Below are 22,918 nucleotides of genomic sequence, written 5' to 3' on the forward strand. Positions count from 1 at the left end.
TAGGTTTTTAAATTCGAATGTAATTAACTTGCTGTACTTTTTTCCAATGAACTTGTGTATATTTTTATTATGAAGCTTTTATGATAATTTTTATCGAAATAAAGCCTTTTTGACTTGAATATATTCGAATCAGCACAAATATTTCTTTAATGTTAATCCACCCTGCCACGTCATTCAAGACTGAAGGATTTGTTTCATCTGACTAGAGGCAGGGTTCTGCTACACCTCCTTGGAGGTAAGGTGGGCTTCCTGTTTTTGTACGAGATAACGTCCAAAAATGAATCTCCTTGTTGTATAGTTATCACTAAAATTAGGATAAATCAAATTTGAGCATTTGTTTCCAATGTACTTCATGGTTTCTGAAAGCGCGACTCAAGCTCGTAGTGGAAGTATTATGATGTGTATTGTAACTGTAGTAAGCTTGGCTTTGGAACTCTTCCTTGTGTTTACTGAAGGCAGGTCACTGTATACTACAACAGTCAACATTTTTTTTCATTAAAACTGAATTAGAGGACATTTTTACTCCTCATGCCCCCATTCTGTTTCTTTAAATTTTCAAGTTTCTAGTGAGCAATACACGGCTATACCTGGATTGAAAGGCAGACTCCCATTGAGTGTACAGCATCTTTATGGATCAAAACATGATATATGTTTTCTAAATCCCAACCATTAGACACATATTCAGTTGCTTTATGAAGAATGTATCGGTGTAAAACAGGAGTACCCTTACTAGCAGAGCTGCTTCGCTTTTTTGCAATAAAGTAGACTGCTCAACTGTTTTATTTATCTACAGTAATATTTTAAGACTTAGGGCCTAATTTAAATCATGGCGGCAGGGAAAATCTGTTGCAGTGGTGACCGAATTCCCTCCCCGTAAAGACCATGGTCCCCCTCCCCCACCCCCCTATTTAAATGCGGTTGGACCATAGATCAACGATGGCGTAGACTATTCTGTCTCCTCCGTGGACATCGGAAAATTGCCTACATTTCCGCCCACTTAATTTAAATGGGCGGACATATAAGGATTTTTAATGCTTCTCACCACCAGGAAAACCCTTACAGTAAGAGGCACTGACAAATGCTTAATGCCTCCTTACCTCTCATGGCAAGGAGGGCATTATTTTTCGGGTTTTTTCCCCAAAAAACCTGCTTTGTCATTATTATTTAGAAAATAAAAAACAAATTGTAACTTTACTGTGCGGCTCCGTCATGTTTGACTGAGCCAAACGGCAAAATTACAATACATTATCAGGACCCGTCAATGCTTCAAATGTCCAAGACATTTGCCAAGACGCCCTAGGGTATATGCTGCGCTTTATAAATATCAAAAATAAATAAATAAATAAATAAACTGACATTTCAACATTTGACCGTCAGGATCTCCGTCAGAGCGACGTAGTAATTTACTCTGTCGCCCTTTCGGGACCGGCCCAACTGCTAAATTTTAAATTGTGTCCCTAGATTCTTATAATTACTTACAGAAAGAATGCTTTACAAGAGATATCTCTGGTCTTTCTCAGATTATTTTTATATACATATTTTTATTAGTTCGGTCTTACTAGTAGTATGTCTTTGCTTTATTTTTTGTCGAAACAATGATGCTTAATCACATAGGAGCAGTATAGACAACAATTGGTCCTTGACATAAATTTATCATCAAGAAAAAATCATAGTACTTAAACCAGTTGACTACCTCTACGTTTCGACTGAATCGGTCGTTCTAGTAGTATAAAACAATACTAGCCCACAGCCTCAAAGATCATTTACAACAGATGCCCATGAATTGATCAAACCAAACAGAAGAATCAAATCAGGATAGTTAATTTAATGTAACATATGTCAATGTATAGACTGTCAAATGCAATTATATACAAATATTTACATAAATCATGAAGTAAAAAACTTTTTCTTAAAAAGCAGAGAGAGAAAAAACCGTGCACAGAGAAAGATAAAGTGTGTGCTCAAGTGAATGATCAAGAAAGATCAGAAAAAACAGTGTGAATCATTTATACAAAGAAGAACATTGAGCCTGTCCTATGTAATGCTTGTAAAAAATAATTCTTTTTTACTTTGCAGAACCTATTTACAATTCCTTGGTCCTTAACATGAACCACTGGCAATGAGATCGCCAGACAAAGGAATGGGGTTGGACAAGGGGCGGGGGTTAGTAGGTACAGGCTCCCAAAGGGGAGTGTCGTCGACGTTTCGACCCAACCATGTAGTGGGTGGTTCAAGTCCTCAACAACGGGTCTTCATCAGGACGGTGAAAAATGGGGGAGTATCTCTCAGAGTGCACGTCAAGTTAAAAGTACGTCGGGCACCTGTAATGATAAATAAATGGCTGGGCTAAGTATAACTGTATAGTATCAAAATGGTCCACTAGTGACCTTTACGAAAAAGCACTCACCCTTCCGTGGTGCCTTTACATTACCAAAGTGCGACAATTGGTCCGCACTCCGAGTATGACAGTATCCAAAATTATACTGTGGAATGAAGAGAAGAAAAAGAGGTAGCCATTAGTGCTACACATCATAATCCATACTTGGGTGAAAGTTTATTTCACAAAACGAAATCCTGAGTGTTGGCATTAAATGGCAAAACCCTAGCTAATGGTTACCACAGTTTAATTGCTTATCAGTAAGAATCAAGCTTCTAAGGAAATAGATACACCTATTATCGTAAGTCCTCAGGCAGTGGTCACTCACCCAATGTATTCCACTAGTTGCTCATTCAATTGCACCATTTAAATTTGCACGTTGAATTTTTCACGAGCTGAAAAATAATAAGAGACAGAATGTCTCAAGATTAGAGAGCTGCCCGGGTTGAAGATGGTCGTGAGATCTATGCTATGATTAAGCTGCCCGTTTTTGAATTAGAGCACATACCGTGTTGGCTCAGTCGGGCTGAAAGGAAAAGAATCCGTAGCTCCGTGTAGTCCGTGGCCAGCCTCTCGTCTGGATCCGCGTTATGGAATGCGGAAGCACCGGAGTAGGCTCGGAGCGGATGTGTTCATATCCTAGCAACCCGAGCGCCTGCGTCATGGCGTCGTCAGGGTTGCTAGGTAACAGGCCGTGTTCGCGTCTCCGCAGCTAAACGAAGACCTGCGAGTTCACGGAGTGATTATGTCAGCATGTGCACAATAAAAACTTGGGCTTTAAAGTTGTGCAACAAAGCAGTCTTTTAGGATAGTGCGATATTCGTTCTTCAAACATGATTTACCGCGTGTTTGTAATTAGGAATAGATCAAATCGCCGACAATTGGCGCCTATTAAATTACTAAATGAATCCACATGTCAGGTTATTTTTATGTTGGTTGTTCTTCGAATCGATGGCCAGAAGATAATGGCCGATACACACAATAAACAATACCAAAAATGACATTAAGAACGTGTATATACGATTGTACATAATACATGGTGTAATGATATGACATATATTAAATATATATTATACCAGCTGCATAATGCACGAGACTAGTGTATGTGTCAAGTATATATTTAAACAGATATCCCAACTTATATAATGTCACAAAATCTTGGCCAGGGTGTGTGGATTAGGCATATAGCTAAACAAATAAGCATTACATCAAAAATGTTACCAATGGTGTATGGGAGTACTAATGCATTTGCAACATATTTAGTATACAGTGGCTGAATTCATAGATGTAAATCACAGTTATTAATAAAGAGGGTTCAGCCATTGTAAAGTGTTGCCATCTGTCTTGTTATTTCCTCATACTCATTGAGGCCTTTATTTACGGTATCAAATGTGTGCATCCATTTGCACTCTCGGACATTTAGACAGTTGGAAAAATTGCCACCTCTCACATTGACAGTGACCTTTTCTAACACCCACCATCTCAGACTTTCAGGTGAATGATCGAATCTTGTAAAATGTTCAACTAATGGAGCCCCTTGGACTTTGCAGCGAATCCTGCTGCAGTGTTGTAGGATTCTGGTTTTAACTCTTTGGATAGTCTGACCTATGTACCAAAAGTCACAAGGGCATGCAATCACATATACGACTCCAGTTGAATTACAATTAGTATGTTGTTTCATTACGTGTGTATAGTTGTTGTGAGTGCATGATTTAAGTTCCTCAGCTAGTTGACATGCTTTGCACGAGCCACATTTGTGGTGGCCTAGTACAGGTGCTGTGTTCCATAAGGTGGACTGAGTATCCCTGGGTATCTTGGGTAACAATGATTGGACTACATAGTCCCTTACACTTCTTCCCTTTTTAAATGCAAACATTGGTTTAAGTCAACTGGTTTAAGTACTATGATTTTTTCTTGATGATAAATTTATGTCAAGGACCAATTGTTGTCTATACTGCTAAATACCCAGGTCCTTGGACTTTAGTGGGTCAACCCCTGTTATATAACAGCTTCCTTGTGCAGGAATTCCTGCGAGGGTGTCGTCTTTTATGTGTATGTAACTGTTATGATTTAATCTTTGTGTATTTGAAATAAAAAACTGTTGGGTAGTAACTATCTACTGATTACATGGCAGATAAAGATACTCTATCTTATAGCGAGGAGTATATCAACAAATTGATAGAAACCCAGGGGAGTGGCAGTTTCTTGGGGAGGAACACCAATCCCATTGATCTAACCCTTAATGACAAAATTAATAAATTAGAGAGATTGGAAAAGAAGTTAATACGTACTAGATTACATGGACATACATTAACACAATACCTCCAGGCAAATGTAATTCCGATAGGGTTACAGGTACGAAACGAACCTGCTATTTTTATTGACAACCCTAACTTCAAAGGCAAGTTCAGTTTCATCAGCAATAATTGTTCCAGGCACTGGATGGTGCTTGGGGTGGAGACAGCACTTGAAGAGGTAGAACGTCTGATGAAAGAAATATCTGAACTCAAGAAAGAGATAATCGATGATAAGGCTTTAAGTAACGCCAAAGAAGCTCTTGAACGCCTAGAGAAAACTATAAAAGAATTTGATGTCTTTACACAATCTACAAAATTGGACAAATTAGCAAAAGATCTAAAGTTTTATGACAAAAAATCAGTCTATCCTTACTTAGCTGAAGGCTATTACAAACAAGACAACCAAGGGAGGTTCACTACCAGAGGTCGAGGTGGGTTTAGGAAATATAACACCTTTTCTGACTCCTCGGCTACCAGCAACTCCGATAACGAACAGGAGAGACCCAGCACCAGTCATCAGTACGCTGAACAAAATACTTTTTTAGAGGAGGAACAATGGGCAGGATATCAGAACAGGGGCCGTCCCTGGGGGAGACCCAGGGGACGGGGCCAGTCCAATTGGAACTCAGGCAGGGGAGCAGCGGCGAAGAAACAGGTTCGCTTCAACCAGGAAGCACACGGGGAGATCAGGACAAGACGACAGCATTACCAGTGGTGAATGCTGCCGGTGAGAGCCCAATAATAAATCTATCTTCATACTGTTTAAAACCAGCTGAGTTGAATATATTGGAGAAGGGTCTCTCGTTTGTCCCTACTAATTTACCAAATACATTTGGTTTAAAAACAGAGTTACATCAATTCTTCCGGAAAGTCAGATTGAAGCACTATTTCAATAAGGTCCCCTTTCAACCTACTTTTTCCAGCACTGGTTTAAGACCACCTTCAACTTTCACTCCAACATCTCAGATGGTATCACACAAAATCTTAGCATTTGAACAGGTGGTGATGCGTGATGTGAACCTTTTGTTAAAAGAGAAAAAGTACATCAAGTACAATGTCAGTAGACAGGAACGTCAAGCCCTTGAATCCCTTAAACAAAATACTGACATTGTTATAAAACCCGCGGACAAGGGTGGGGCAATCGTTGTCCAAGGGAGAGAGGAGTATAAAACAGAAATCCTTTCACAGTTGGGAGTGGTTGAGAACTACAAGAAATTAAGATCGGATCCAACAAAAGAGATAGCATCTAACATCAAATCAGTCACAGACAAGGGACTAAAAGAGGGTTACCTATCCAAACAAGAGTACAATTTCCTGAACTGTACACACCCCAGGCTCCCCACCATTTACACGCTCCCGAAGGTGCACAAGAGGTTGAATAATCCCCCAGGCAGACCCATTGTGTCTGGCTGTGGTTCTATTCTAGAACCCTTGTGTAAATTCATTGACATATTTTTGAAACCGATAGCAGAGAGCACGATGTCGTATGTGAGAGACACCATGCAGGCGATACAAATGGTTGATGGCTATATTTTCAATCGTAATAGGAACCTTCTGGCCACGATGGATGTTACATCACTTTATACGAACATACCTCAATCAGCAGCTATCGAAGTTATTAGGGGGGTTCTGGATGAACGACCTAGACCATGCCTAGTACCTACTCAATTTATCTTGGATTTACTTGAGATAGCGATGAGAAAGAACTTTTTCTATTTTGAAGGGGAGTACTATGTGCAGACACGAGGAGTAGCCATGGGGGCAAGTTTTGCACCGGACCTGGCCATACTCTTCATGGACGCATATGAAAGGGAATTTATCTATAATGACACAAATCCATATTTCACAAACATCAGGACATGGCGTCGATATATCGATGATGTCCTGATGATTTGGGAAGGGGATGAAAATACCCTGATGGAATTTCATACATGGCTAAATCTACGCTCCAAGGATATCCAGTTTACCTTGGAATATAGTAAAAACAAAATCAATTTTCTTGACATTAATATAGTGGAAGATGAGGGAGTTTTACACACTACCCTCTATAGAAAGCCCAGTGAGAGGAATACCCTACTCCGGTACAACAGCCATCATCCACGCAATCTCAGGGACAATTTACCTTTTGGCCAGTTCCTGAGATTGCGTCGGAATTGTACCTGCAAGGAGGATTTCTTTAATGAATCTATGTCACTCATGGAGCGTCTTTTGGAGAGAGGTTATCCACAACGACTACTAAAAAAGGCAAGAAAAAAAGCCTGGTTTTGTCACCGAGAATTCCTGTTGGAACCTAAATCTAAAAAGAATATTAATGATGAAAGGATAACATGTGTAACTACATTCAATACTAAGAGCACTGAAATTAAGAAAATAATAAATACACACTGGCATCTGGTGGCGGATGATGTAGGGGTCACGACCGCACCAATGTTTGCATTTAAAAAGGGAAGAAGTGTAAGGGACTATGTAGTCCAATCATTGTTACCCAAGATACCCAGGGATACTCAGTCCACCTTATGGAACACAGCACCTGTACTAGGCCACCACAAATGTGGCTCGTGCAAAGCATGTCAACTAGCTGAGGAACTTAAATCATGCACTCACAACAACTATACACACGTAATGAAACAACATACTAATTGTAATTCAACTGGAGTCGTATATGTGATTGCATGCCCTTGTGACTTTTGGTACATAGGTCAGACTATCCAAAGAGTTAAAACCAGAATCCTACAACACTGCAGCAGGATTCGCTGCAAAGTCCAAGGGGCTCCATTAGTTGAACATTTTACAAGATTCGATCATTCACCTGAAAGTCTGAGATGGTGGGTGTTAGAAAAGGTCACTGTCAATGTGAGAGGTGGCAATTTTTCCAACTGTCTAAATGTCCGAGAGTGCAAATGGATGCACACGTTTGATACCGTAAATAAAGGCCTCAATGAGTATGAGGAAATAACAAGACAGATGGCAACACTTTACAATGGCTGAACCCTCTTTATTAATAACTGTGATTTACATCTATGAATTCAGCCACTGTATACTAAATATGTTGCAAATGCATTAGTACTCCCATACACCATTGGTAACATTTTTGATGTAATGCTTATTTGTTTAGCTATATGCCTAATCCACACACCCTGGCCAAGATTTTGTGACATTATATAAGTTGGGATATCTGTTTAAATATATACTTGACACATACACTAGTCTCGTGCATTATGCAGCTGGTATAATATATATTTAATATATGTCATATCATTACACCATGTATTATGTACAATCGTATATACACGTTCTTAATGTCATTTTTGGTATTGTTTATTGTGTGTATCGGCCATTATCTTCTGGCCATCGATTCGAAGAACAACCAACATAAAAATAACCTGACATGTGGATTCATTTAGTAATTTAATAGGCGCCAATTGTCGGCGATTTGATCTATTCCTAATTACAAACACGCGGTAAATCATGTTTGAAGAACGAATATCGCACTATCCTAAAAGACTGCTTTGTTGCACAACTTTAAAGCCCAAGTTTTTATTGTGCACATGCTGACATAATCACTCCGTGAACTCGCAGGTCTTCGTTTAGCTGCGGAGACGCGAACACGGCCTGTTACCTAGCAACCCTGACGACGCCATGACGCAGGCGCTCGGGTTGCTAGGATATGAACACATCCGCTCCGAGCCTACTCCGGTGCTTCCGCATTCCATAACGCGGATCCAGACGAGAGGCTGGCCACGGACTACACGGAGCTACGGATTCTTTTCCTTTCAGCCCGACTGAGCCAACACGGTATGTGCTCTAATTCAAAAACGGGCAGCTTAATCATAGCATAGATCTCACGACCATCTTCAACCCGGGCAGCTCTCTAATCTTGAGACATTCTGTCTCTTATTATTTTTCAGCTCGTGAAAAATTCAACGTGCAAATTTAAATGGTGCAATTGAATGAGCAACTAGTGGAATACATTGGGTGAGTGACCACTGCCTGAGGACTTACGATAATAGGTGTATCTATTTCCTTAGAAGCTTGATTCTTACTGATAAGCAATTAAACTGTGGTAACCATTAGCTAGGGTTTTGCCATTTAATGCCAACACTCAGGATTTCGTTTTGTGAAATAAACTTTCACCCAAGTATGGATTATGATGTGTAGCACTAATGGCTACCTCTTTTTCTTCTCTTCATTCCACAGTATAATTTTGGATACTGTCATACTCGGAGTGCGGACCAATTGTCGCACTTTGGTAATGTAAAGGCACCACGGAAGGGTGAGTGCTTTTTCGTAAAGGTCACTAGTGGACCATTTTGATACTATACAGTTATACTTAGCCCAGCCATTTATTTATCATTACAGGTGCCCGACGTACTTTTAACTTGACGTGCACTCTGAGAGATACTCCCCCATTTTTCACCGTCCTGATGAAGACCCGTTGTTGAGGACTTGAACCACCCACTACATGGTTGGGTCGAAACGTCGACGACACTCCCCTTTGGGAGCCTGTACCTACTAACCCCCGCCCCTTGTCCAACCCCATTCCTTTGTCTGGCGATCTCATTGCCAGTGGTTCATGTTAAGGACCAAGGAATTGTAAATAGGTTCTGCAAAGTAAAAAAGAATTATTTTTTACAAGCATTACATAGGACAGGCTCAATGTTCTTCTTTGTATAAATGATTCACACTGTTTTTTCTGATCTTTCTTGATCATTCACTTGAGCACACACTTTATCTTTCTCTGTGCACGGTTTTTTCTCTCTCTGCTTTTTAAGAAAAAGTTTTTTACTTCATGATTTATGTAAATATTTGTATATAATTGCATTTGACAGTCTATACATTGACATATGTTACATTAAATTAACTATCCTGATTTGATTCTTCTGTTTGGTTTGATCAATTCATGGGCATCTGTTGTAAATGATCTTTGAGGCTGTGGGCTAGTATTGTTTTATACTACTAGAACGACCGATTCAGTCGAAACGTAGAGGTAGTCAACTGGTTTAAGTACTATGATTTTTTCTTGATGATAAATTTATGTCAAGGACCAATTGTTGTCTATACTGCTAAATACCCAGGTCCTTGGACTTTAGTGGGTCAACCCCTGTTATATAACAGTAATCACATAGGAGAGCAGCTGGCCAATGGGGCTTTTCTACCTAGAGGCCTGGATAGCTTTAGTATTCTGTAGGCTAATTGCGCTTCTTGTATTCAATGTGCCACATCCCCTTCTAACCCAGGGTAAGACGCTGCTATACAGGTGTTGCCTTTTGGAAAGTAAAACATAAAAAAGATGTTCACATAACAAGTAATTTTAAGCTTGCATATCTGGGAAGTGTAGCAAAACACTAGTGACATTTTCGGTTGTTTTATGTCGATTCTCGAATATCTCACATTAGTCCTTTTTACCCTGTTAAATGTTTTAGCTGAAACAATCCTCACACTCAGCAAGTAATTCTCAATGGCTTGATTAATAAAAACTGTTGCAATGTAATACATGATCAATACCTATGCAGTAACACATACACTCGAACTGTCATCATAAATTCATGGCAGTAAAATCAATTAAACCCCGTACCTCCGGCCTCGGGAGCCCCTTTCCCTATGCACGTACTACCGTGACAAAAGGTTCTGCGGCGTAGTATGGTTCAAAGTGCAGATGCTCATTTTAGAGACCAGGATAGGTGCGGAGACAGATAAAGTAAACCTTAATGGATCAGTACCCTGTGTAGTTTAAAAGTGTGAGTGCTTATTTTAAATTCAAACAAAGGTAAAATCTAGGAAATAGTGTAACTATAAAAGCAGACGCCATTTTGAGGTGAAAGTGCAAATGCTCATTTGGGCGCTGTAGTGCAATGCATTATGAAACATTCAGGTGCAAGTGTTCATTTATGAAATCTAGTTCTATAAATGTAGAGTTCAGATGCTTATGGTATAATCTAGGTCGAGCGAGTGCTAGGCATGGGAGCAGCGGCCATTATAGAAAAGAAAGTGTGAAGTGCTTGTTAAGAGGTTTGAGGCGGTGCATTTTTAAAGTTAAATTGTGAGTGCTTACTCCTTAGGAATGCGTGTGATTGACATTATGGAATTTAGACTCAAACTAGAGACAAGCTCTTTCTAAGTTTTTTTTAGTTTTTTTAATTTGTTTTTTATTGTTGCATCATAGTATATGGGTACATTGTAAACCATCTGCTGACGTGGCGTCAACATTCAGCCACGATCAGCTAGGCGCGCAACATGTTCTTGTTTTATATAACTGGTACAATTAGGTATTTCCTCCATTAAATAGCACAGATCTAGCAAATATGTCTGCAGGCTGGGATACGGTAAACATATTCCGCTAAGGGGACGGAGAATAACCGTGGGCATATGAGTTCCCGCCTCGAGGGCGTAGGATCTGGGTCTGTACAATTCACATAGTGGTGTTAGCAGAGAACGGGGGGGACAAAACTGTGGGGGGGAAGCATGTGGGCGCTAGCAGGGTCCAGGTAGGGGGATACTGGTGAGGGGGGTCGGGGGGGGGGCACAGGGCTTTCAAGTTTGCACTCTCAGGGGGGTAGGGAGGAACAGGGGGTGGATACATCCCGTGCATGTGAGTGATGGGATGGGCGATATGATAGATGGGAATTGACCAGGATGCGTGGGGCACCGGGATTCGGCCCTGGAATGGTTGACACCAGGCAGAGACTACTGGCTCTCTCGGGTGGAGGGGGGGGAGGAGACGGCGGGTCCCCTGCTTGCAAGGACTGCCGGAAGCTATGAAGGAGCATGGCCCATTCCATGGAGATGGGAATTTTACGCGCGCCCCTGGCTTCCTCTTCCCTAAGAGCATCTTCTTCCGCCGCCGCCCATTTACAGACCGCCCCTGTCCATGCTGCTATAGGGGGGCCCTCCGGGGACCGCCAGTGCATGGCTATGCATCTGTTCGCCAACAGGAGCGCTAAGGACACGAAGCGCCTATGCACCGGTTCTTGCTTAGGGACACGAAAAATGCCTAGTGCGCTGGACTCCCAGGTGGCTAGTGTGGTAAGACCCGTGAGTTCCGACAGTGTTCCGTGTACCGCTCGCCATAAGGGGTGTAGGTTGGGACAACTCCAAAACATGTGACGAAAATCTGCATCAGGGGAGCAACATCTGGGGCATAGGAATGGTGTGGAGGGATAGAACCTCTGCAGGCGCGCTGGGGTGAGGTATGCCCTGTGTAAAAACTAGTATTGGATATTTTTGAAGCGGGCATTCCCAGAGACGCGCTTTGGGGCCTCAAGTGCTTTAGTCCATTCCGAGTCGTGTAGTGTGCGACCTATGTCCTCCTCCCACGTAGTACGTAAGGTCGTCAGGGGGGCGTGTGAAAGTTCCCGGATAGATTTATATAGCCAGGTGACCAAGTGGCGACCCACTCCCATATGTAGAATAGTATGTATTACTGGATGCGTGTCTGGCTCGCCGGTTCGGAGATTATAATGGGGTCGGTACCCATCGAGCAACTGTCTGTACCTGAGGAATTGACCTGGGGGGAGCCCGTATTCAGCGACCAGTCGGTCGAGTGATTTCAGCTGGCCTTCGTCAAAGAGCGATTCCATATCTGTGATGCCACAGTGCGACCATTCGGTTAACAGTGGAGCCGCGAAGTAGGAGTCCTGCCTGGGGCTGCCTATCAACGGTAGTAGCGGGGAGTATGGAGGTCTACTGGGGGACATCCGGTGGATCCGCATCATGCACCGGCGCGCTATCGCTACCTGGAGGGGGTATGTTCGCCGTGGCTTGGTGCCCGGGAGGAGCAGACGGGTGAGTTCCGGGGTTGTGACTCTGCCGGCCGGGGTAAATGTCTCCTGGGGGTAGCGGTCTGCCGTCCAGTGTGACAGCCATTGGAGCTGTGCCGCAAGGAAATAAGACTCGAAGGACGGAGCTCCAAGTCCACCATGCGTTGTGGGAAGTTGGAGGGTTTTCAGGGCAACCCTGTGTCGGCCCGCGCCCCAGATAAGGGTACCTAGGAGGGAGTCGACGTCTCGGAAGAAGGACCTGGGTGGCACTACCGGCAGATTTGTGAAGTGGTAGAGAAGTCGGGGAAGCATCACCATTTTAGCCAGGGCTATCCGTCCTATTGGGGCTAGCGGGAGTTTATTCCAGAAGGCGACAGTCGGGCGCAGGTCAGCGAGTGCTTTACGGTGGTTACCCTCAAAGATGTCTGCTGTAGAGTGGTACAGGCGGACACCGAGGTATCGGGGAGCTTCTGCGGACCAGGAGAGTTTATGCGGTCCGAGCTCGGCTTCCCGGGGGGGTAGACTGGAGTGAAGAGGGTAGACCGTGGACTTGTCCCAGTTCACCTGGAGTCCCGAGGCGTCTGCGAATTCCGCCAGCCTTACCCCTATGGGGGTCAGGTCATTCTCAATGTCCCGGACGTATATGAGGAGGTCGTCCGCGTACATGGAGACGCAATGTGTGCCGTCCGCGAGCGGAATGCCCCAGGTCACACCCTCCCGGCGCAGCCGAACCACCAGCGGCTCGACTGCTAGCGCAAATAAGAGAGGCGACAGGGGGCACCCTTGTCTCGCCAAACTTCAAACGCCGGCGATAAGCGTTTCCCAATACGAACACGCGTGGTCAGATCGGTGTACAGAAGGCGTGTGTATGCCGTGAGCGTCGGGCCGGTGTTGAGGCGCCGCAGGACTGAGAATAGATAGGGCCAGGTGAGGGTGTCGAACGCCTTCTCCAGGTCCATAATGAGGCAGGCGGCGCGGGGGAATCTGTCACGTACCTGATCCTGGATATGGAAAACTCGGCAGAGGTTCTGGGAGGTGTTCCTCCCCGGAACGAAGCCGCATTGGTCGAGGTGGATTAGTGGGCGTATGACCTGTGCATACCGGTCAGCCAGGATTTTCCCGAGGATCTTACAGTCAGCCGACAGGAGCGTGATGGGACGATACGACCCCATGTGGAGTGGGTCCTTGTGGGGTTTGGGAAAGGTGACAATCACGGACTCCCGCAATGACGGGGGTAGCTTCCCCAGATGAAGGGATGCCCCGAACATCCGGGATAGTCGGGGGACCACTAGGGGAGAGAATGTCGAGTAGTATTCTAGTGGGAAGCCATCCAGTCCCGGCGCTTTATTCCGTGACATGGCACGTATCGCTTGGGTGATGTCTGAGGGTGGTATCTTGGCATCGAGTGTGCGCTTGTCTTCATCCGATATCGCGGGTAACGTCAGCGGGTCTAAAAAACCATCCGCAGAAGACGGGGAACCTTGGGCCAGGGTCCCGTACACCTGTGCATAGTGGCGCTGGAACGCCAAAAGGATCTCGGCCTGTGAACGCACCAGCACGCCTTCCGGGTTGACAATCTCCGTGATCGGCTTGATTTCGGTGTCCTGCCTCGCCATCCAGGCCAGTAGTGCCCCCGTTTTGTCTCTGTCTTTATGCACCCTAGAGGCGTAGGCCCTAAAATTGTATTTTCGGAGATCAGCGCAGGCGGTCTGATATGTTGTCTTAGCCTCGGCCGTGAGCACGGCGTGGTCTTCCGAGTCGTCAGGCTGTTTAGTGAGTGCAGCTAATTTCTGCTCTGAGGATAGGAGTGTCCGTTCCAACGTGCGGCGAACCCCTACCACTTGTTTGATGCATTCTCCCCTTGCCACTACTTTAAACGCGTCCCACTCCACCAGTACCGATGATGCCGTGTTCGTGTTGTGTGAGAAGTAATCTTGTATGCTGGCTTTGTGTGCGTCTCTAAAGACTGGGTCCGATAGGCAATCTCTGGGAAGGCGCCATGTGGGGACCGGTGGGTGTGGGGGGTGCCAGGTCAAGCGAAGGATGTGGGCGTCATGATCTGAGAGGATCCGACCTAGGTAATCCGTAGATGTTATCTTAGGGAGGATTGGTGCAGAGCATAAAAATCGGTCCAGACGGACCCAGAGGTTGTGTGGAATCGAGTGGAATGAGTAAATGCGAGCCTGTGGGTGTAAGTGTCGCCATGCGTCAGTGAGCGCCCAATGTGAGGTCCATGCCCTGAAGAGTTCCGCTTGCCGTGGGACTGGGAAGTGTGTGGGGGGTCTAGGGTGGGGTCTAGCGTGCAGTTATAATCACCTCCCAACACCCACGGAACTGCGGTGAACTGGGCCAAAATTCCTGTGAGGTGGTCCCAGAATTTATCCTGCTCCGTATTAGGGGCGTAAATGCTGCCAAGGAGGATTCCCTGTCCGTCTAGTATTCCCTCCAGAAGTGCATATCGGCCCTCTTTATCCACTACCCGTCGGATCACCCGGAAGGGAGTGCCCGGTCTGACCCAGATTAAGGCGCCGCGCGCAAACGCTGAGTATTGTGTGGCACAAAAGGTCCCTCGCCATTTGGCCTGCAAACGATTGAGTTCGGTAGCGTTAATGTGCGTCTCCTGCAGAAATGCAATACTAGCTGACATACGCTTAACGTAGGAGTAAACAGCGTAGCGTTTGCTGGGTGTGTGCAGGCCTCGTACGTTCAGTGTAAGGACACTAATGTCTGAATGTGGGATCGCCATCCTTAGGGTGTCGTGGTTGAGAAAGGGACCCTCCCGCAGTCCCCGAGGGCCACCAGTGTTTATGTGTCGTGTGTGTACCTGCGCGCCAAGCTTCCACAATCGTGGGGGAGGAACTAATGGGGTTAACAACAAGTAGAACCTTGGGTGGGTAACAGTCCCAATACTGGGGATATATCACTGGAGGTGGCATATCCAAACTCGTGTCCCACTAGGGGAGAAATACAACAGGAATCTGCAGGGGTGGCAGCATGTGTCGCTGCTGGGCCTGTGCGCGGGTCGGGCTCTTGCAGGAGAAATGTCTATCGCTAGCTAGCGCATACAGTTATCTGGTTAAGCAGTCTAGGCTCCTAGACGTCGCGCAATACAGTAGGCAACCATGAGAAGGATATAGCAGTTGACAGTCCATCCGTCACGAAGAGGCATTAGGTTGACCGGCCAGGGTAGCGTCCAATGTGTGTGCCGCGATGAGGGGGGAAGAGATTGGGCCAAACCCCGACATTGTTCCATCACTGTCCCGGTCTTTCTCTGGGGTGAACAGGTGCGGTTGGCCTTCCAGATCTGATGCAGGGGGTGGTTTGTGCAGTTCGGTCACCGCCCGTAGGGCGTCTCGTCGCTCCTGCATGATTTGCGTGAGGTCGGGTGAGCCCGTGGGGGAGGATGCCTGGCTTTTGGGTCGGGCTGATCTGGCACGGCTCGCGCCCCGTCTTCTGGATCGTCTTGAGTCGTTGTTGCGTGTCCTCTGGGGTCCGGGTTTAGGGATTAGCGGGCAGTGAAACTCAGTCCAATCCTGCGCCTCCTCCGCTGTGTTGAAAAATAGAGCTTTCCCTTTGTGGAGCACTTTGAGGCGAGCCGGGAACAACAAGGTGTATTGAAGATCATTCGCGCGAAGGCGCCTTTTAACTTCCAGAAAGGTGGAGCGCTGCTGCTGGACCTCTCGGGCATAGTCTGGGAACACCATGACTTGTTGGTCTTCCACCTGTAGGGGCCCCGCCGTCCGGGCCGCACGGAGCACCGCATCGCGGTCTCGGAAGTGCAGGAATTTAGCCAACATGGGCCGTGGAGGAAGGCCTGGCTTGGGCGCTCGGGCCGGGACCCTGTGGGCTCTTTCAATGGAGAAGTACGCCGACCGTTCCGCCTCAGGAGTGAATGATCTGGTCCATGACTCCATGTAGGTTAGAGGGTCCGAATTTTCAATTCCTTCTGGCAGGCCTAGGACGCGGATGTTACACCGCCTCGAGCGTCCCTCCAAATCCACTGTACACTCCTCGAGGACCGCCACGCGGCGCAGGACCTCCTTCATGTCTGCTTCCTGCGTCTTCACCGTGGGTTGCAGTGCGGCCACGATCCGTTCCCCCTCCTTCACCCTATCCGCCAGCTTGCGATGATCGTCGCGGATCAGGCTGATGTCCGTCGTCAGGGCGCCCAATCTCTCCTCCATCGAGAGGCGGGACAGTTCAATTGCCGCCAGCACTTGATCCAATTTCGCCGATAGCGTGGGGTCGGTTTGCGGCGTGTTGGCTTGCGTCCACGTCCTCGTGTGTGGCATCTTCTCGACGGCAGTTTCAGGGACAGCCGTCACCTGCGAGGCCTTCAATTTCCCCATGAGTGCTGGCAAGAGGGTCTCGCACCCCCGTGGATATCGTGATCGGCGGACCACCGTCTCTCAGTACGCCCGGGTGGGCGGCAGCTCAGTGCGGGCTGGTCCCCTAGTCTCTCTTGGTCCTGGGGGCAGGTGCTGGTTCACCCCGGGGCGCCTCCACTGGTTCGGGGGGTGTTTATGGTGACTCGCGGCTGCTGGTGGTGATAGGGCCGCACTAGTGTCCACGGGTATAAAGTCAGCGGGGCAGCAGGAGGTCACATGAGTGCTTATGAGCGCGTGCCATCAGGGGGGGCTCCTCCTCCACTGTTCCAGCTCCCCGGTAGACGGGGTTCCTCAAGTGTGGCCTGTTCTATGCCAATAGTCGCGGTCAAGGGTCAAGTGGTAGGGTCCCGGGGGGTCCGGGGCAGCGGACGTCCTCGATGTGGCGCGCTATCGCCTCAGGTTCGGGGGAGCACCCCTGCTCTCAGGATGGGATTCGCGCTGGTCACGGTCACGGTGCCCAGGCCTCCATGGGCGCCATCTTAGAGTCAGGCACTCGGGTCCGCCGAGCCGCTCGTGGCGGCAGGAGCGTTTGGCCACCCCGATCAAGGGACAGCGTGACCTGTGATCCCCTATGGGCCGTAGAGGAGGTAGGAGGCCGTTGGGGTGCTGGCGCAGGCATCCTCTGAGGGGCGGGGGGGAACTAATGGCACTCACCGCCCCCAGGCGAAGATCACGGATGTCTGGAGAGCGCGCCCACTGGTGCCCCGCGGGCCGCGGTGGCGGGCTGGCTGGTGCTGGCGTCAGGTTAGGCTTCCGGTAGGGCAGGAGTGTCGGTGTAGCGGAGTTCTGGTAGGGCGGCCGTCATCTTGCGCGCCGAAGTGCTGGTGCGAGAAAAAGCTTGGGCTGGAGTGCACACCCGTGGGCTGGTCTCACCACTCTCCCGGGTTCTCTGTAGCTGCCGGTTGGCCGCGTCTCCCGGGGCCAGGGAATAGGCTCTCTGCGGCGTCTGCGTCTGTGGGACGGAGCCGCGCCCGCCGTTTTAGGTCTCGGCGCTCGGCACCGGCAAGCGAAATTTCGGTGTGCGCTGTCCGTCAGAAGCTCTCGTGGCTCACTCGGAGGATGCCCCAATGCGTGGGGGTATTACAGGTGGTTTTGCTGCAGGGTGAGGCTCCCGGCGATCACAGGAACTGGGCAGGATGCTAGCCCGATCGCGGAGCCTCAGCAGGACACAGCCGCCATCGTGGCTTGCTAAGCCACGCCCCCAAGCTCTTTCTAAGTTGCTGTTATACTTTTGGGTCTGGAATTAGCCAAGACGTTTTGTTTATGTGGGAGTTATTTCCTGATTAGAATCATATTTGTTTAATAATACGTGTCATTTGCAATTAAAACAAAAATGCTGGTTTGTACAGGACTATGTTTTCCTGACTTATGCTAAACTTGGCCTCAACCTGGCCTCATCTGCTGATTCATAATATTCATTGTGTGCTTATTTTCTCATTGGCACTGCACAGGGCAAAAAGTGAGTTATTTGTTTTGTAATGACATGTTTTTGTTCTCGAAGAACTCTGTAGGAAGCCTATAGATACCTTTCAAGGTTCTTTCTGCTCTTACACTAGTTCATTCACTCATAAGACTTTCCATTTTATGTAACCATATTCTCCATTATTGGGGTATCTTTCATAGATTCACATGCCTGAATCATGCCCCGTCGTCGAAATGGGAGTCCCACGGTACATAAAAAAAGCAATAATTATGCACATAATAACCATAACTTAGGCAACATAGAACCAGGAAGTAAAGTAGCCAGAAACTAAAAAGAAAAAAACTTCCACATTTAGGACTTGTCCAAGTCATTATATGCAGTCCAAACTGCAGCCAATCAGGCGACAGCACCCTCCAGAATGTTCTCCTCAGAGGCTCAAGCTCTCAGATTTTCTACTGCATGTCTTGTGAAGGGAGTCTCCCTGAGCTCCGCTCAGCACTTTTCAATTTCTTCAGGAATTCTTCATTTCATGATGTCTCCATCTAGGAAATCTCTCTTTCGACCTTGTGAGTCTTGTGGGAAGCTCCGGCTGTTTTCTGAGGACCCCCACAAGAAGTGCATTTAATGCTTGTATCCTGATTACCAGGTGAGAGACTGCAAGATCTGCAGAACCTTCCCTCTACTTCTGTGGCTACAGAAGATTAAAGATCACGACAATGCCTTATCTGATGTGAGGAGTGTTGCCAATGGCACAACTATGTCCTCTAGGAAGAGGATTGCTGAGGAGGGTTTCTCTTCTCCTGGGGCTAAGGTGTTGAAAAAACAACGCACCTCTAAGGGTGCTGAATTGCCTTCCACCTCAAAAAAGGCTCCTCCACCTTCTAAGAGTAAGACTATGCCTATTACGCCCGAGAAAAACTGCGAAGTCTCTGGCTTCAAAACGAGTTTCTGAGAAGGATTTACTTAAGAAAAAGGTTCCTTCGTCGACGACATCAACGACGACATTTTCGTTGACAAAGCCTTCAGTTGAAGCTACAATGACGTCGACTGCCACCTTCTCGTCGCCGAGACCTCAGATGATCATGTCGTCGGCATCATCGCCATGGACGCTATCCGTCTCCGTGAAGCCAATCTCATCGACGAAGGAATTGAAATCAACCATCGACGTCCCTTCGACGACGTAGAATAGAAGGGTCTCGTCAACGATTGCCTCGTCGACAACCGCCTCGCCATCGAAATCCGCCTCGTCGAGGACGACTACCTCGTCGTCGACGACCGCTTCATTAACGATTACCCTATTGACGTCACCTTCGTCGACGACGACTCCGTCAATGGCTCACTTGTTAAAGCTACAATTATCTTCATGCACAGCGTTGAAGGTGTGGTCAGCGTCTACGGCCACTGCACCTTCTACGCCTTCTACGACGTCTGCGCTCTTGCCTCCATTGACAACAGCATCTTCCTTGCTGCACAGGCGTGGATCTTAATCAGAGGCCCTCTCTCCACTTCATATTTCCCCTACAAAGGTACCTCTGGAGTTACCTAAACAGTTGCTGGATTATGGAGAGGATGATGAGGAATCCGAAGAGGGTGACAGATTTCGCACTGCCAGGAGCCCTTCAGAATTATTTATTAAATTTCACGATGAGGATCAGGATGATAATCCTTCCCCAGAGACTGTTGGTCCAGCTCCAGATGCAATCCTTACGGCACAAATGCCTTTGGCTCTGTTAAATAATCTACAGTTCATGCTGAATGATTATTATCGCCGTTTCCCTCCATCTAAATCACCTTTGTCTATTCGACCAACACCTGTTCCTCAAACTTCCTCTACTGCATTGAGGTCACCCAAACCACCTTCTCCGGTGTCTTCTCATCATTCTCATGATGGTCATGAACGCTCCTGCTTCTGTTCCTGCGGTTCTGCCCCACCTCGACAAAAAATATAAGGCACCAGACAATTCGCCTGCATGCCTCATAGGTCAACCAAAAGCTGACTTTCTTATTGCCCAAGCAGTGCAACGACGAGCGAGAAACCCCTCCTCTCCGAGTACAGCTCCTCCGGATTGTGATGGCAGACGATTGGACTCTATTGGAAGAAAGGGTTCCACCATGGCAGCGACGACCGTCGGTGCTGCTAATTCTCTGGCCATTTTAGGCCGATACGACCGACAGATGTAGTCCGACATTTCTCCCTACATCGATATGTTGTGTGAGCCATCTAAATCGAAAGCACTAAAGATCCTGCAAGAAAGTGAACGTATCTCTGCTGAAATCATAGATTCAACCGTGGATGTTGCATCTACAGGGTTTAGGCAACTAGCAGGTGCCGCAGTACTACGGTGGCAAAGCTGGCTGAAATCTACATCTTTTGGCCAGGAGGTTCAGGCAAAAATAATTGATAGACCGTTTGATGGCAAATCACTTTTGGCCAGTATGTGGATGAGGCCCTTCAGGCCATCAAGAAGGATACAGAGACAGCAAGATCTCTCGGTACTCTCCTGTTTCGGAAGCCGCCCTTTCGTGGCGCTAAATGCCATGGATTGTTTTCTGGTCGAGGAGGTTATAACCAAGAAAGGCCATACCAATCTTATCAAAGTAACCAACGTTATTTGTCTCAATGCCAACAGTCCTACAGACAACCAAATACCTCCTATTCACAGAATAAGCGAAAGCCCTCCTACCGCGGATGGGATACATCTAAAAAACAGTGACAACTGCCACCTGCCAGCTATTCTATCGCCAACCCCTTCAAAAGTTGGAGGAAGAAAGTCCCAATTTTACTCAAATTGGTCCACTATAACATACATCAGACAAGTGGGTCCTGGACATTGTGGCCAGATACAATGCTCTAGAGTTTATAAAGATTCCTCCAAACTTTCCTCCCAAAGGCCCACCTCCAGCTCATCTCAAGGAGCTTTTTTTTCCAAATAAATGTGATGTTACAAAAAGGAGCGATCAAAATAGTCCCCCCCCCAAAAAAAGTTATCCTTCCGGATGTTGACACTTGAAGAAATCCTTCAACGCCTTTCTGCGGGGGATCACATGACCACCCTCAACCTCCAAGATGCGTATTTTCATGTGCCAATTCTACCCAGACATAGAAAATTCTTGCGGTTCAGAGTGGCCGGCAGGGACTTCCAGTTCAAGGTCCTTCCTTTCGGACTACGTTCAGCAGCCCGTAGTTTACCAAGGTTCTAGCACCTGTGGCCGCACACTTTCGTCTGGAGGGGATCCACATTTTTCCATATCTAGACGACTACCTTATCAAGGCGAATTCTTTCACTGTTGCGAAAGCCCACATTCAGAAACGTTTGTCCCTTTTCCAGTCTCTGGGCCTCTCCATCAATTTTGACAGGTCTCATCTCCTCCCATCGCAAAGAAAGACGTGGGACTTGGGAACCACGTTAGACACTCAACTGACACAAGCATTTGTCTCAAACGAAAGGCAATAAAGGATTTGCAGATGTGCCCACTTATTGCTATCAAAAAGATGCGTTTCAGTCCTGCAGTTCAAATAATTTCTGGGGATGCTTTCTTCCTGCATTCCTTTAGTCCCCAACTGCCATCTCAGAATGTGACCCCTGCAAGAGGAGCTCAACGACTAATGGTTACAGGTTTCAGGGTCCTGCGACTATCTCATTCGCATCACTCCCCGTATGCGCGAAGCCTTACACTGGTGGACTTGAAAAAGGAATGTGGCAGCAGGCTGCGCATTCCTAGTGGATGCTCCAAGTTTCGTAATCACCACAGACACATCCCTCGAGGGGTGGGGAGCACACGTTCAAGTGTGGACGGTCAGCGGCAAGTGGAACATCCTGCAGCGGACGTGGCAAATCAACCTCCTAGAATTGCTGGCTATCTTCCTGGCCCTAAAATCTTTTCGCACCATCATTCTGGGAGCTTTCAGTATTAATCCGGACGGACAACACAACAAGTATGCACTACTTGAACAAACAAGGAGGAACAAGGTCCGCCCTGCTCTCTCAACAAGCCCAACAAATTTGGGATTGGGCGATAAGACACCGGATCAGCCTGTCAGTGGTCCATGTTCCAGGAGTTTCCAATGTCCTGGCGGATTTCCTCAGCAGGTCAACAGTATCCAATGACGAGTGGGAGCTACCTCAACCAAAGTTGGATCGAATTTTTTAGGAGTGGTGTCGTCCCGATCTAGACCTGTTTGCGACCATTCTTCGCAAGTTGGCTTCCCCACAAGCGATCATGCGGGAATGCGTTTTTAATGAATTGGTCGCAGATCTATGCTTACACCTTTCCTCCGATACCGTTGGTTTCCAGGATTCTCCGGAAAATGAAGAGAGAACCTTGTCGCCTTATACTCATTGCTCCCAGGTGGCCTCGCCTATTCTGGTTTACCGAACTCCTCCTTCTCTCCGAATGCAGTCCCATTCAGTTTCAACCAATACCGAACCTTCTGTCCATCCACAACGGACAGATCTGCCACCCAGACCCTACATCTCTAAGATTAGCGGCCTGGCGCCTGAACACCTTGAATTCGCTCATTTAAACATTTCCTGCGGACTGTAAGGAAGTCTCAGCCAATGCTTGAGCGCCTTCCACTATTAAGACGTACAGACTTAAATGGAAAAGATTTTGCATGTGGTATCAAACTGCCAATATTCAATCAATCCATGCAAAACCGGAACAGATTCTACCAT

General features: G+C 47.0%; 1 protein-coding gene across 2 annotated transcripts in view; it reads left to right on the top strand.

Moving 5' to 3' along the window:
• Window positions 1-22,918, top strand: part of ZWILCH (zwilch kinetochore protein) — a 405,441-nt gene that overhangs the window by 359,769 nt on the left and 22,754 nt on the right. The gene's annotated exons all lie outside the window — the stretch shown is intronic.

The sequence above is a fragment of the Lissotriton vulgaris genome, chromosome 2_1 (assembly GCF_964263255.1).
Source record: "Lissotriton vulgaris chromosome 2_1, aLisVul1.2, whole genome shotgun sequence".
NCBI lineage: Eukaryota > Metazoa > Chordata > Amphibia > Caudata > Salamandridae > Lissotriton > Lissotriton vulgaris.